The following is a 13,254-nucleotide window of genomic DNA, read 5'->3' on the forward strand; positions in this document are numbered from 1 at the left end:
AGCTCTCACTCTCTCTCTTTTCTTTTTTTTTTTTTCCTGATTACATGTATGCTATGTTTAATTAGGCACGTGAAAGATTTCTTCATTTCCAGAGTGAATGCATGGGAAAACAAAAACAAAAATAAAAATCAGGGGAAGACTGAAAGATTCAAACTTGTAGACCGAAACTGGCAGGTAAATGTTCCAAAGTGTTTGCATAAAACAGTGTATATATTTGATGCAGTATTAGTAAGCAAGTGATTCTGCTTTTGCTATTTAGCTCTGATTGAATTTTGTTTAATCATTCCTGCTAATTGTGCAGGTTGATGATGCATTTGAAGAACGAGGGTTTAGAACCCCAGAAGGCAGCACATCTGTTACACTGAAACAACTAATCACCTCTTAAATTTTGAGGTGGTGTGACAGTTCACACTTAAGCAAGATTTCGCATTATTAAATATCTAAGAATATGAAACCTGAGTTAAATGTTAATAAAAAATAACCTCTTTTTTTTGTAAAACAGCATAATTACATATCAATTTTGACACTTGTCTGGTTGCCTTGGAAGCAAATAAAAGAGAGAAAAGGAAGGAGCTTGTGTGATAAAGAAGGGGAGAATATTCATCACACCAAATAATTCCTATTCTGTCTTTCTAAAAAAAAATATATTGGTAAAAAAAAGTAGACATAAGGAACTTCCTAACTTCCCCTTCCAGCAAGGTATGCTTTTTCCACTGTTGGTAAATTTGAAGTTAGAAGAGTTCTCAAATTCTGAGGAGCTGAACACGGAGACAAATAAGTGCCTTTCCCTTGGTGTCATCACTGCATTTTTTCAGGGGCTGCTCCCTATTTGAACTTTTAGGAACTTGCAGGTGAACTTCACTAGAATGGAAGTGGTGATCATCTCTTGTTCTGTATTGTCTTTTATAAGAACATTTATAACCATAACTTCCATTACTGTAAGAGTGAACAACATGACAGAAGAAGACCAAAGGCAAGATAAATGTTTTATTCCATGGTCTGCTAAGATTATACATGTGTACATCTGTCTCCGTATACATATATAAACCTTAAAAGCTCTTTTAAAATGAAGTCAGTAGTCTTAAAAATATTACAGTTATTCTAATTATAAAATAATGTGTCTGTCACTTAAAGTCTGCATGCAATTTAGGGGGACCACAGTCTTTTGTGCCTTGCAGGTTGTGAATAGCTACTGATGTCAGATGTTAAGTGTATGAGAAGCAGTCACAGGATGACAGGTTCCCTGTTGGGCCTGGGTGTGTGTTCATTGTGAATGGCAGGTTTATATTTCTCCTCCATTTAGAAATATGTCTAAAAATATATACATATATCTGACTAGCAGTGGAATTCATGCTGTACATATGACACTAGTTACATATTGGCCAGAGGAGCCATTTATATTTTGGGTTTATCAGAGTACAAATAATTTTCATTTATTTTTAATAATAATATCCAAAGAGACCTGGTAATATGTGCAATCAGCTTTATAAACGTCTCAATTTGTTTGGTAACGAGAGCCTAAAATCTAAAATCGTAAAATAAGACCATTATATTATAATTTTTAGGGAATAGTAAATGAAGAAGGGAAAACTGTACACTGGCTGCTTCTTATGCCATCCTTTAAAATAAGTTCAATCTTTATACAAAGATATTAGTATATTTGTTATTATTTTTTATCACTTTGGAAATGTTTTGATCACTTCTAGATTTTCAGAAAATATAAATTACCAATAATTTGCATGGTTTTCTGTTACAAAAAGTTTTTGTTTTTGTGTATTAACAGGGTATATAAATTAACTTCTTGCATTTCAAAATTTTGTGAACAACCCAACTTTTCTTTGATATGGTTTGTAAAAGGATTTAATACTGGATTAGGTCTATACTGACTGGTGAAATCATGCTGACACCTTTCAAAGAAGAATTACTTTTGTATACAGTTTTACCTTCATTGCTTTTTGGACTCTGATGTGCTAAGTACCTGGTGGTCTTTTTGTCTTTTTTTTTTTTTTTTCCTTCTCTCCTTAGTTATAATAATTTAATTTTCACTTTTCTTTGGAAATTGGGCAAGTTGCCTTTGTCAGTTTGAATTATTTAAGAAATGAGTGGGGAAGTTAACTTTCTGCTTCCGAGGAACAGAATCCCTAATGATATGTTTCATCACTATTAATGGATAGAGGAGAACAATGAGAATTCAAGCTGCTTGAAGATAAGGGGGGATCTGGAGGACAGGAGATGGGGGAAGATGAAGGAGTGTGATTCTGTGAGTGATATTAATTCTTCCAGTGAGATGGATATTCCCTGTTCCCCTGGATCTGTGAAAAAGATCACAGAAACCTAACTGCTTTATTTTATTCTTGATTTAGTTTTCTATGGACAGAGTTATAGGATGAAGCACTGGGGCCACTAAGTAAGAAGAAAAAGTGCTGGTCAGCTTGACCAGTGGGAGCTTTGTGTTGGGTGTTACGAATACCTGGAAGCTCACTCAGTCTGGACGGAGTTAGAAATTGTTCAGAAAAAAACCTTCTCCATTTTGGGAAAAGTTAATTTTGGTAATCCTGAAAATAAAAAATCATACTGTTACCAATTCTCACATGATTGTCCACTTTTGGGGAAATGTGTTTTTCTAACGTGAAATAGGTGGCAGAAATAGTTAATTGTACTGGAAAATCTGGGGCTTTGTAAAAACAAGGGGTTAAATCAGTACATACTTGTGGTATCATATAATGAATTCTCATGCAAAATACTGTATCCCAGGACGACTGGTGACTAGGAAACAAAACCTATAATAAAATCACTGTAGACACCTTCATTTTGTGTTTTTTCAAAGATCGGCACAGAGGAAGCCAAAAATTTGGGATTACTCAGTGAATAAACACTGTGAGAAATGGACTGAAAAAAATCTAACACATCCCTTTGGTTGTGCTGGCTATTCAGTATTTATAGAGTGGTTCTGTTTATTAAGAATGATTTGTAATGATTCAACAGTAGCAGTAATACCATGTGCTTTTCATTTTTTAGTTCTCTCATGATGACTGGGGGAAGGGAGAGGGAAGATAATGTTTTTCACATTTTTTTTCATATAGATAGAGAGTTTAATGTTGTAAGGCTGTTTTCTAGATACTGAGTTTATGATTGGAGTTATTAGCAGTTTAACCAAATATCAAAGGCAATACAGATCAACAGGGGAAAGGGTGAAAATCTACAGTTACCCCCATAGTTCTCTAATGATAATTGTAAACTTTTGGAATTAAGTGTTTTTCAGCTTTGGGTGTTCTGTAAGCTGTTTATGTGCTGCTTTCTCACATTCCTTCAACGCATGATGGTCGTGTTCCCTCCCCAGGCTCCGTGCTACAGTAGATTATTCATGGGAGTCATTAGGGTAGGATTTATTTTCTTTTTAGTGGCTTGTGACCTTTGAGGAGCTGGAGATAGTGCGGTGGCGATAGCTTGAGCTCTGCATGTGTGCAAGCACACATATGCAGGGGACGCACCTTTTTCCCCAAGAGAGCTTCCAGGCGGTGTGTGTGTGTAACAGAATCTTTCTCAGGGGCTTGGTACACTTCTGTGAGTAGCTTTAATTTATTTTTCTTATTAAAATGTTTCCAGCAGCTGTACTTACAGCGAATATGTATGTTTTGCAAATGGGAATTACAAAAAATGTACCTCAGCGTGGTACAATGTAGACATTATTTCTGCTCTTCCTTAGAGTAGCTGATTTTTTAGTTTAAAGATTTGTTGATACTGGAAAGTCTATTGAGATGCAAAAATGTTCCTTTTTTGGGTAGCACATTGGCAGCCAGCAGACTCCGGGCCAGGCAGATTGTTTAATGCTTTGACAACGCTGATCTTGGACAGCAGGAACTTTTTGCTAAACTGATTTTAAATGAAGTGGCCTGTTTTGTTACGTGTGGATGCTGCCGTACAAAGTTTTCCACAAAACGGGGAATTGCAGCCTGTGCCTTCAGATCTATATACAGACCTAGTTAGCCCCCCTGAAGGTATTGGTAAATACTGCTTCCTTGCATCGTAGTGCAGCTGATGCAGATGCAGAATAGCAGTGTGCCCTGCAGGGCTGCGTATGCCTGGAAGCACAGGGAGATGCCTATGTATTATTAATTATAATTCATGCAATGGGTGGATTTGTGCACCATCAGAGGAAGAGAGAGAGAGAGATCATCAAATTATTGCAAAGGTACTGGTGGTGGTTGGCAAAGGGAGAGGGCAGGCTGTAACATTAAATATCCAGCTGAAGTTACAGTAACATTTGCTATGAGCTTTCTGGACAGGGGCAAAGAATAAAAGCAGCTCTGCTATTAAATCGAGATTATTTTGAGCCATGATGATTAAACTCTTCACGGGAAATCACTGTTTTTCAAGAAAGTTTCCATTTACTTTAAGGAGAGTTATTTTTCTTTTTGTCTGTGATATTTACACTCCTGATATTTCATGCAGTGTTCAGTCGAGAAGCTGCTACATGGCTTTAAATTCAGAGAGAGGAAAGTATATTTGCCCTCCCCATTTTGCTTTCTTCTCTGTGGCCAATAGTGGCTCATTCTAAAATAAGCACTACATATGCAAGTATCAGTAAGTTTATGTATGATTGATTCATTTAATATCAGTGTAGTAAATATCAGATGCAATCCTTCGTAGCAAAGCACTCTTTCTCCTGTTGTAAAGCACTCCCCTGCTAATGCAGAGCTGGATGCCAGATTCCTGCAAAGCGGTGGAAATGCCGAACTGGCCTTTGTGATTTCCGAAATACTTCTCCTGTGTGTATAAACATGAAATTCTTGGCCAGAATGGCAACATACCGTTGAGGCAAAAACTGCCTCTCAGGTGTTGGTAGAAGTCTTGCTGCTGCCTTCACCCCAAAGCGTGCTCTTGGCAGTGCCTCAGGGATAATGTTTTAAGTGTGATTTTTCAGTGGTCACTACAGTGAAACATATTGAAATTTTGGTGTGCTTTGCCATTGTGTCCCACATCCAGCCACCTTCTGATAGCAGCATCTCAATGGTATATCTACAGAATTAAATTTAACACATATAATTATATATCTTGTATTTAAGTTGGGGGAGATCTTGGACTCAGCAGCTCATCCTTCAGCCACGTTGGGGAGGAAAAAAAAAAAGCAGCCCTTTAAAGAAGAAACATCTGAAATAGTTTCCCTGTAGCTGCATCTCATTTTTTTCCCATTTCCTCTGACTCTGTTAGAGATCTTTCAGGAAGTATTTATAGTCAAGGCCATTCATTGCCATACGGGTCCTCTAATTAGCTGAGGGGAACTCAGCAGGCACTGTGTCTTACGAACGCACACAGCTCTGTCAGGTCACAGAGCTGCCAAACGCGCTCTTTTTATTTTTTTTTTTAGAAGCACCTGTTTCCACAAGTCTCTGCTCGGGGAGGTGGTGGGCTGCTTTTTAAATATAACTACATCCTGGAAAAGGGCAAGAATCATCCAGCAAGGAAAGTGAGAAAATAAAGATAGGACGCGAAGAGAAACGGTTTTGAGGCATCGGGTTTCCTGCGCAAAAACCGAGACGGGTGAAATCCCGCGCTGGGGAGCGGGCCGCGAACGGAGCTAAAATAGCTCGCCGAAGGTTTGAAGCCGTTGAGAAACAAACATGTACTTGGCTGCTTTTAGCAACTACTGGAACCAAACCCACAAGAAATTGAATGTTTTGCATTACTCATCATGACAGAGTGATCAGATCGGACTAGAGAGTAACTTTTAGAAAAATGTTAACCTGCCCAATTCAAGGCATGTTTCTGGTTTTTGTGTGGGGTGTGTCTGTCATGTGGAGAGACAGCCCCACCTCGCGCGTGTTTACCCACCCGATGGTGCATATTTTTTTATTTATTTTTCTTTTCTTCTGCAAAATGTGGTTGAGAAGAGCTTTAAATGATAAAATCATTATTTGGGTGGGGCACGGTAATAATGCGAAAGGGCAGCAGCTACGTCAAAATCCTTGCTGGAGAGGTGAATCAGTCGGGGAACAAAGGGCTGCGAGGGCTGGGACAGGCCCCCAGGCCACTGCGTCAGCAGCAGCAGCCTTACTGAAGTTGCTGTGATCAATAACGATGATTCAAGCAGGGAGAACCGAGATAATTCTTGATTTAAAACAAGCTGCTTGGTTGGGATGGGAGAGATGAGAAGAAAAGGGTGCCTTCTCGTATTGAACTGACCAGCCAGAGCAGACCGTCAGTCAGTGCCAGGTGCAATTAACTCATTTACATACTACCCTTGTTAGGCGGGATGGGAGGACTTTGTCTTTTGCCCTCTCGGGTCCGATATGTGGTACCTGGGTCACCAGGATGCCACATTGCTCACATGCATGAAGCTGGCCTCGAGCATCCCCAGGCACTGGGGCAGCCACTTCTTGCTGTGGTGCAGCTGCAGTGACCAAACCCTGTGCATGGTGGGCACCTGCCTTCATCCCCCAGGAGGAGATATTTTATTTTTTAATCAGTCCTCAAATACATTGCTGAATTTTATTTTTTTTTCCACTGTGGATGCGACTAGGTTGTACTTTTAATAGACGCAGGGTCATGGTGTGGAGCGCAGCCGTGGGCATTGAACGTGCACACGCTGGAGCAAATAACCCCGTGCAGCCTAAACAGTTCAGAGAGCTGACTATGGGAAGCACCATTTAAGCCTGGAAGTAATTAAACAGAGCGTCTGATGTGCCCAATGATTTCAATAATTAGCTGAGCTTTTCCAGAGTTTCAGGGGCAAAAACAGTTTCCAAAGTTTTGAAAAGTGCAACTATAACGATTAGACAGTTCTGCTCTTATTCTCTATCGCTAATAGTACTTTGCATTAGATTATATACCTGAAGTGGAAACTCGAATTGTATTTAAAAAATGAGGATAAATTTTGCCAAACTGGATCCAATAGGAAACACACGCTCATGTCTGAGGGCAGAACTTGCTGCTAACTTGTAGATTTTCAATGGAAAATTAATTTTCATAGATGAATGCAGGTAAGGATTGTACATAATTCTATTTTTGCCTGAAGTACTGTGGTGCTGAACGATGAAAATCTATGGGAAGATACCTTTAACATCTGGAAGTGCAGAGTGGCTTTCTGTGTTGAATTTCAGAAAACCCTGTACATGTACTTTGGTAATTAAAAGACACAATAAATATATTCTTTCAGAGAAGGAATATTACGATAGACAGCAAATAAATGTTTAATTTATTGGACTAAGAAAGGATCGTTGTAATTATAATTGATTTGAAGGAATCCAGATGCTATCCACATCTGAACAAATTCAAAATGGCGAAGATTTAAAGACAGATTTGTGGATAAACAGTGCACACACATGTTCTGGGATTTTTCCATGGAGGTATCTAGGGGTTAATATGCCCAATTAAAAATGGCAACCATGGAAAATAGTTCTGTTATATGAACAGATGTGTGCTGAAACAAATACACATATGAGATATGCAAAAGGGTTTATGGAACTTCTTTTGTTACCTTAGCACTCCTCAGAGTCTGCATGTGGCCACCTTGCAAGTAGTCTTAATTTTAAGATCTCTAATGCAGCACAATTGATTTAGTGAACAATTTCCTGCCTAATAGAATTTATTTACTTATTGCACCAAGTTCTGTTTTTAAAATGAAGCTTTATAATGGCTAAATGGTTCTGTTGATGTTTTTCTAAGCATTTTTCTAAGTAGCATTATGTATATTTTACGAAATCTTATGATCTTTGTTGTAGCAATATAATAATATATGTATGCAATAGGAATCTGTAAATACACATATTCTGTACCATGCTACATTGTTTACTTGGAGTTCAGATAGAATATTATTTATGCAAAGACAAGAGAAGGAATAAGGATGATTTCTCTTTTTGCATTGTACGTTTCTGAAGCAAATGGCACAGTGGCAGCTCAGGCTGCACAGTGCTTTGCACAAAGCAGGGAGCTTGCAAATCGACTTTGCAATCGTTTGGTTCATGTTTCCCTGTGCTGCCTGAGATTTGCAAATATAATTATTTTGTTATTATCATATATAATATGTAATTTTATATGTGATATTATATCATATTATTAAAGCCCATATGTTGCTTAAGTCTTGGACAGCATTTACAGCTGCAGCAAGTGTGCCTTTCCAGTGAAGACGGAAGGACAGTTCCTGCTCAGATTGCTGATCAAGTGCTTGGGAGTTGCCACTTGTTGTGTTTGCTGTAATACAGCTGGTGAATCATATTTGTCCTAGTTAGATGGTTAATCCCCTCTGATTTCTTAGCTTATCTAGGACTTATACCCCTGATTCTGTCTGTGAAATGGGAGTAAGGGCAGTTCCTTGCCTCAGAAGGTGAGAGTGAGGAGGTGCTTTAAAATCCATATTGTGCAGTGCTACGAAGAGCCCGATCCATAGCCATCCTGAGTCAATATTGCCAATTATCTTCTCCGGGCACGATGATGTAACTTATTGCAAAAATACTGGCAAAAGAGAAAAACTTAGGAAGCATCATCATTTTAACTTTGTTAAATTTTCTCTTCTCCCCTTTAGCCTGATTAAAAAAAAAAAAAAAAAAAAGAGAAAGCAGGAACTTTTTTAGAGTGAGGCATTTGTGTTTCTTCTTTGACTTTGACCTCATTTTGGTTTACATGCCTCTGATGTGTAGAGTGGCAAACTACACATTTTCACTTATGGGAAGAAGCCTTTAACGATGGCTTAAACTGCAGTCTTTAATCATGTCAGTTGCCTCCAGCACTTGCTGAGAGTAAAATTCCACCCTCTCCATTTTCAGATGGGTTGTACTATTGGCTGTTTCTCCTTGCAAGACCGTCTGTGATTTGAAAATTGTGTTTAAATAAAAAAAGCAAGAAAAAAAAGAGAAATAATCAGAACATTTGTCAAGGAATTTGTTATGAATGGGAATGAGGAGCAATGCAAACAACCTTGGAATGAGTTTTAATTCACATGTTATTCTGGGAGCCTGCAATTTCTGGTGAGAAAATGCCATATTTTAGGTCTATTTCCTCCAGTTTTTGGCATGGAGCAATGCCTGTTTTGTTCAGTCAGATGTTCAAATGGGAATTTTGAATGCTTAGAACTAATTTTAGTAGGTGGGGGGCAAATTTATTATGATGCTACAAATAGAGTTTGATCACAGCTGCTCATTACAATTATAAAAATCGGCTGTGAATCACTTAAACTATATTTACTGGTTGGGAAAAAAAAATAGAAGGAACTCATCTGTAGAAAGCTCTGTTTTGTTTCCCTTAAAGTTTTGACTATCATCTTGTATACAGCCAGTATTTTTGAGTTTCATTTGATCATGCTGCCAAAGCATTTTCCTGCTCTGCCCCCATCCCCCGGCAGTGATACGGTGCTCAAATGACTCTCCCATTCTTTCATGAAGAAATTGTATCTTTTTGTGTTAGGGTGAATTTCTGAGCTTGTTCTGAAATTACAGTAAATCACATACAGACCTCTTCAGACTTACTAAAAGAAATGTTAGGAACTTCACTGGAAGTTGGGCACTTCAAAGCTGTTTTGCTGCTCCAGTCTGTACATGACTAAAAGGCTGTAAGGCAGACACCGCAAGGTGAAAACTTCAAAATCAAAGCAAAACTTAATATACCGCTATTATCCCCTTTATAAAACGTATGGAGAATGATATCTTTACATATTTATGAGTTCTTTTTCTGATAGTAACTGCTTTAATGTTCATGGTGTTACGTTCTCGAGTTAGAAGATACTGACATACACTCCCTATTTCTTCAACATTTTGTGGCAGCTGCTCTCCCAGCCTAAAATGGACGTATCCCAGACCTGTATAAAAGTTTGCATTGTGCAGAATACATTCAGTCAGCCTGTTTCTTGAGAAAAGCATTTTCTTCAGAATTCAGTTAATGGACTCAGCTATGGTGACCATTTTGGCATTCCTCCCTGCAGCTGATAAAGAAGACAAAAAGCTCTCCATTGGCAGTAGCACAGTACCTGTTAGTATATTACTGAAATTCTTTTATATTTGACTAAGTATGCTAGAAATATACGTATTTCCTTTTGTTTAAAATTCTTACAAACCCAACCTTATGCGGGGTTTGAGGGGTGGGGAGAGTTAATGGAAATCTTGATTAAAATCTTGTTGGCTTCCAGGCTTCTGATTCTTGTAAACAGCTTGGCACCTACATATGCTTTTATGCGTACATGTGTTTTACTAGTCTGTTTACCGGTTTAAAAATCAGAATGAAATTTAAGAAATGAGATTTATTTCAAAATTAAAAATGTCTCTCCACTGATCACAGAATCTTCTGCAGTTGTTTAGCCAAATGGTTTATAGCACTAGTATTAATCATTTTTAAAGCAAAGAGTATGTTCCAGCTTTACCGATTTTTCCATTACAGAAAATTATGTTCCGCTTAGCAGAAGTTTTAAATCTGGCTTGATTTTTCAACAGAACCTCTCATGCCTAAAAGACTGTAAACTTAATCAGCACTTAATCAATTTGCCTTTGCCTCCTAATAGCCAACTAAATGGTTGGAGGGTAGAGGTCTATACAGTAGGCATCCACAATGACTGTCAGAGCAGAATTGATGCAGGGAATTTTACAAAAATTAAGTGGGCAGTTGGTGTCTGCTGAATTTGGTGCCACAGTCTGGGCTGTCTCAGTAGGATATTGTGCTAAGGGACGCCTAACACCAGACTCAGCTTCAGTCAAGCCTCGTGACCGACTGCGTATGTCTCAGGAGGGTGAGATTCACTGGGCTTTAGTGCTCCAGGATTGCCAGGTGTAGAGTCTAGGATGAACTTTTTCTGAAGTGTAAGCTTTCTGTGAGTGAATGACAGCCTGGCAAGAAGGCTTAATAATTGCTGTAGGTATTTGGAGGCTTTCTTAGTGATACCTTTCTTAAGAAGTGAAGCAGAAGCCATTTTGGACACCAGTCTCCCACCCAGGTATTTCACAGTTGTGAGGAAAGGACATTTTTAAAAGCACTAAGTAGAGAGATATTTTATCTGTGAGAGTTCTGTAGGTCCTTGGCAAAGAAATTAGATTTTGCAAGGATTAGGAAGCCAGCAGGACCTCGATCCAGCTGTCTGCACTGAACCTACTACGTAGGTTTTCCAGGCCTCCTTTCCCAAAATATACATCATCTGCATCGCAAATGGAGGCTTCCTGATAGGGAGAGATTAAGCAAAATTTTCTAAAACACCTTTTCTCCTAGACATCTGCACTTTGCCGTGGTTGGAGACAAGGTGCTGGTCTGAATGGTCCTTGCTCTGACAGGTTCTCTCTTGAATGCCTACTAGCATGCACATAAAGGGCCCTAGTGATCTGATATCCTTCCTACCAAAAATATTCTCATGGCCTTGATTTCTTTCATCAGCACCGCTAAGTAAACCTCAGCGAGGGTAAGGAGACGTGTTGGAGCACAGCAGAAGAGCAATATGGATGAAACTACAAATTGTTAGTCTGTTAAACACAGATTATGTCTTTGGGTACAAATTCCATTAGCGACTGAATGAGTCTGGATGGGTAGTAGCTTGTGGAAGTATTTGTTATGACAAAACCAACTTTTCATTAATAGACAAAGTTATCCTGTTTTCCTCTGTAGTCTGGCCAACATCAAAATGTTTTAAACTAATTTCAGACTTGTAAAACACTGTCTATCAGATACAGACATATGGATTGAACTAGTAATTTGCTTGCCATCTGCTGATAAAGGAAGGAAAGCATCTAAGTAGAAAATGAAGATTTTTTTTTTCCCTTTGGAATGTCATATGGTGCCTTTAGTAGTTGTTTGTATTGACATTTTTATTGATTGTTATGTAAAGTGTTACATTGCATTGACCTGCATCTGTTTTCACTCTGATAATTATGATTTTTTTTTTGGTTTAAAAAATGTCCATAATCATTTGAGCCTATAAATAATGTAGCTAGAAAATAACCCCCTTTGAATCGCAAAAAAGTTCTCATTGTATGAAGCAGGGATAAGCATATTCTTTTGCTTACTCTTCTCTGTGTATGAAAACTACTAACAGAGTTAATTATAATTACATTTTCTTTTAGTCAAAATTTCCCTTTTCCTCCTGAGAGATAGGATAGAAGACAGGAAAAACCATACATTCCCAACGTAAAAACAAGCAAACAAACAAACCTGCCAAAACCTTTCTGCTTAGGGGAAAACGGATACATGAGCTTTCTGGGCTTTTCCCTCAGTGCCTGTAAAGTCTTCTTCCCTCACCAGCTCTGAGGGTTCATGCAAGCCAAGCGTTCGTTCCCCAGCTCTTTGCTGAAGCTTACCCGTGCTGGCAGCAGCTAAAATCACCACTTCCAGGGGGGGATAACAGTGTGGTTGGCCTAGAGGGGCAAGAGGCCGGCTGCTTCTCTGTGCAAGTAATGATAATTAGTCCATAATGAAAGTTTGTTAGTTCTTTTAGTTGATGCTTCTAACATGCTTGTCCAGTTTCATGAAACATTTAGACTTTCTCTGATTAAAAGTGACATACCAAGTACAAAATGCAATAATTTATCAATAGGTATAGTGCTTTCCTAGGTAGTAAAATACATTCTCAATCAGTGCTCAAAAACATGGAGCTTTGTTTAGTTAAATAATCCATAATAGATACTCATTTCAGTCCTAGTTCTCCAGTTTTTATTCATACTGACAGGTGTTATATTTTTCACCAATTTCAGCGATAGAGTTTGAACAGATAGTGCTAAAAATATTAATGAGCTCTGTTCTTAACCATGAGTTGTGTCTTCATAGAATTGCGACTGAATTGTTGATTTTCTTTTAAATAAGACAAACACATTTTTTCTCACTGCAGCAATTGGATTATTGATTTGTCAGAAGGGTAGGATGCAGTGAATATACCAAAGAATTTCTGCATGGGCTTGAAGTGAAAGTGATATGCAAAATCACTACTTGTCCGATGTATTGTTTCCCCTTTTGTCAATATCTGTTTTTCTGAAAATTGATGTTCCCTTCAAAAAATGAACAATGCACATACCTATTAACACATGGCTTCTAATTTCTGTGTGTGATTACCTTTTGTTTGAAAAAACTAAACAGTTACGTAAATAACAAGTTTTCCAAAATGTACAGTTAATTACCATTCTACTTTTGGAATTTACACTATGCAGGAAACAATTGCAACAGTAGCAGCATTTTAACAGATGGACATTTGTTGTAGGTGTACTGATAGGAGCTGGTAACTGTGACAGCAAGAAGTCTGCAAAAGTAAGGTGGAAAATTCAGATAGTACTGAGGAAGTAAGAGCTTAGGTAAATG

The 13,254-nt window shown here is 38.2% G+C and overlaps 1 protein-coding gene and 1 long non-coding RNA gene across 7 annotated transcripts in view; both read left to right on the forward strand.

Moving 5' to 3' along the window:
• Positions 1-13,254, forward strand: part of TRPS1 (transcriptional repressor GATA binding 1) — a 214,470-nt gene that overhangs the window by 63,784 nt on the left and 137,432 nt on the right. The window lies entirely within an intron of this gene.
• LOC310894112 overlaps positions 1-13,254 on the forward strand; it is a 67,626-nt gene continuing 54,372 nt past the window's right edge. The window contains exon 1 of the long non-coding RNA XR_014579567.1: positions 1-13,254. This exon is cut by the window's right edge and continues 45,861 nt beyond it. This is a non-coding gene — a long non-coding RNA (uncharacterized lncRNA).

The sequence above is a fragment of the Anser anser genome (assembly GCF_964211835.1).
Source record: "Anser anser genome assembly, chromosome: 2".
Taxonomy (NCBI): domain Eukaryota; kingdom Metazoa; phylum Chordata; class Aves; order Anseriformes; family Anatidae; genus Anser; species Anser anser.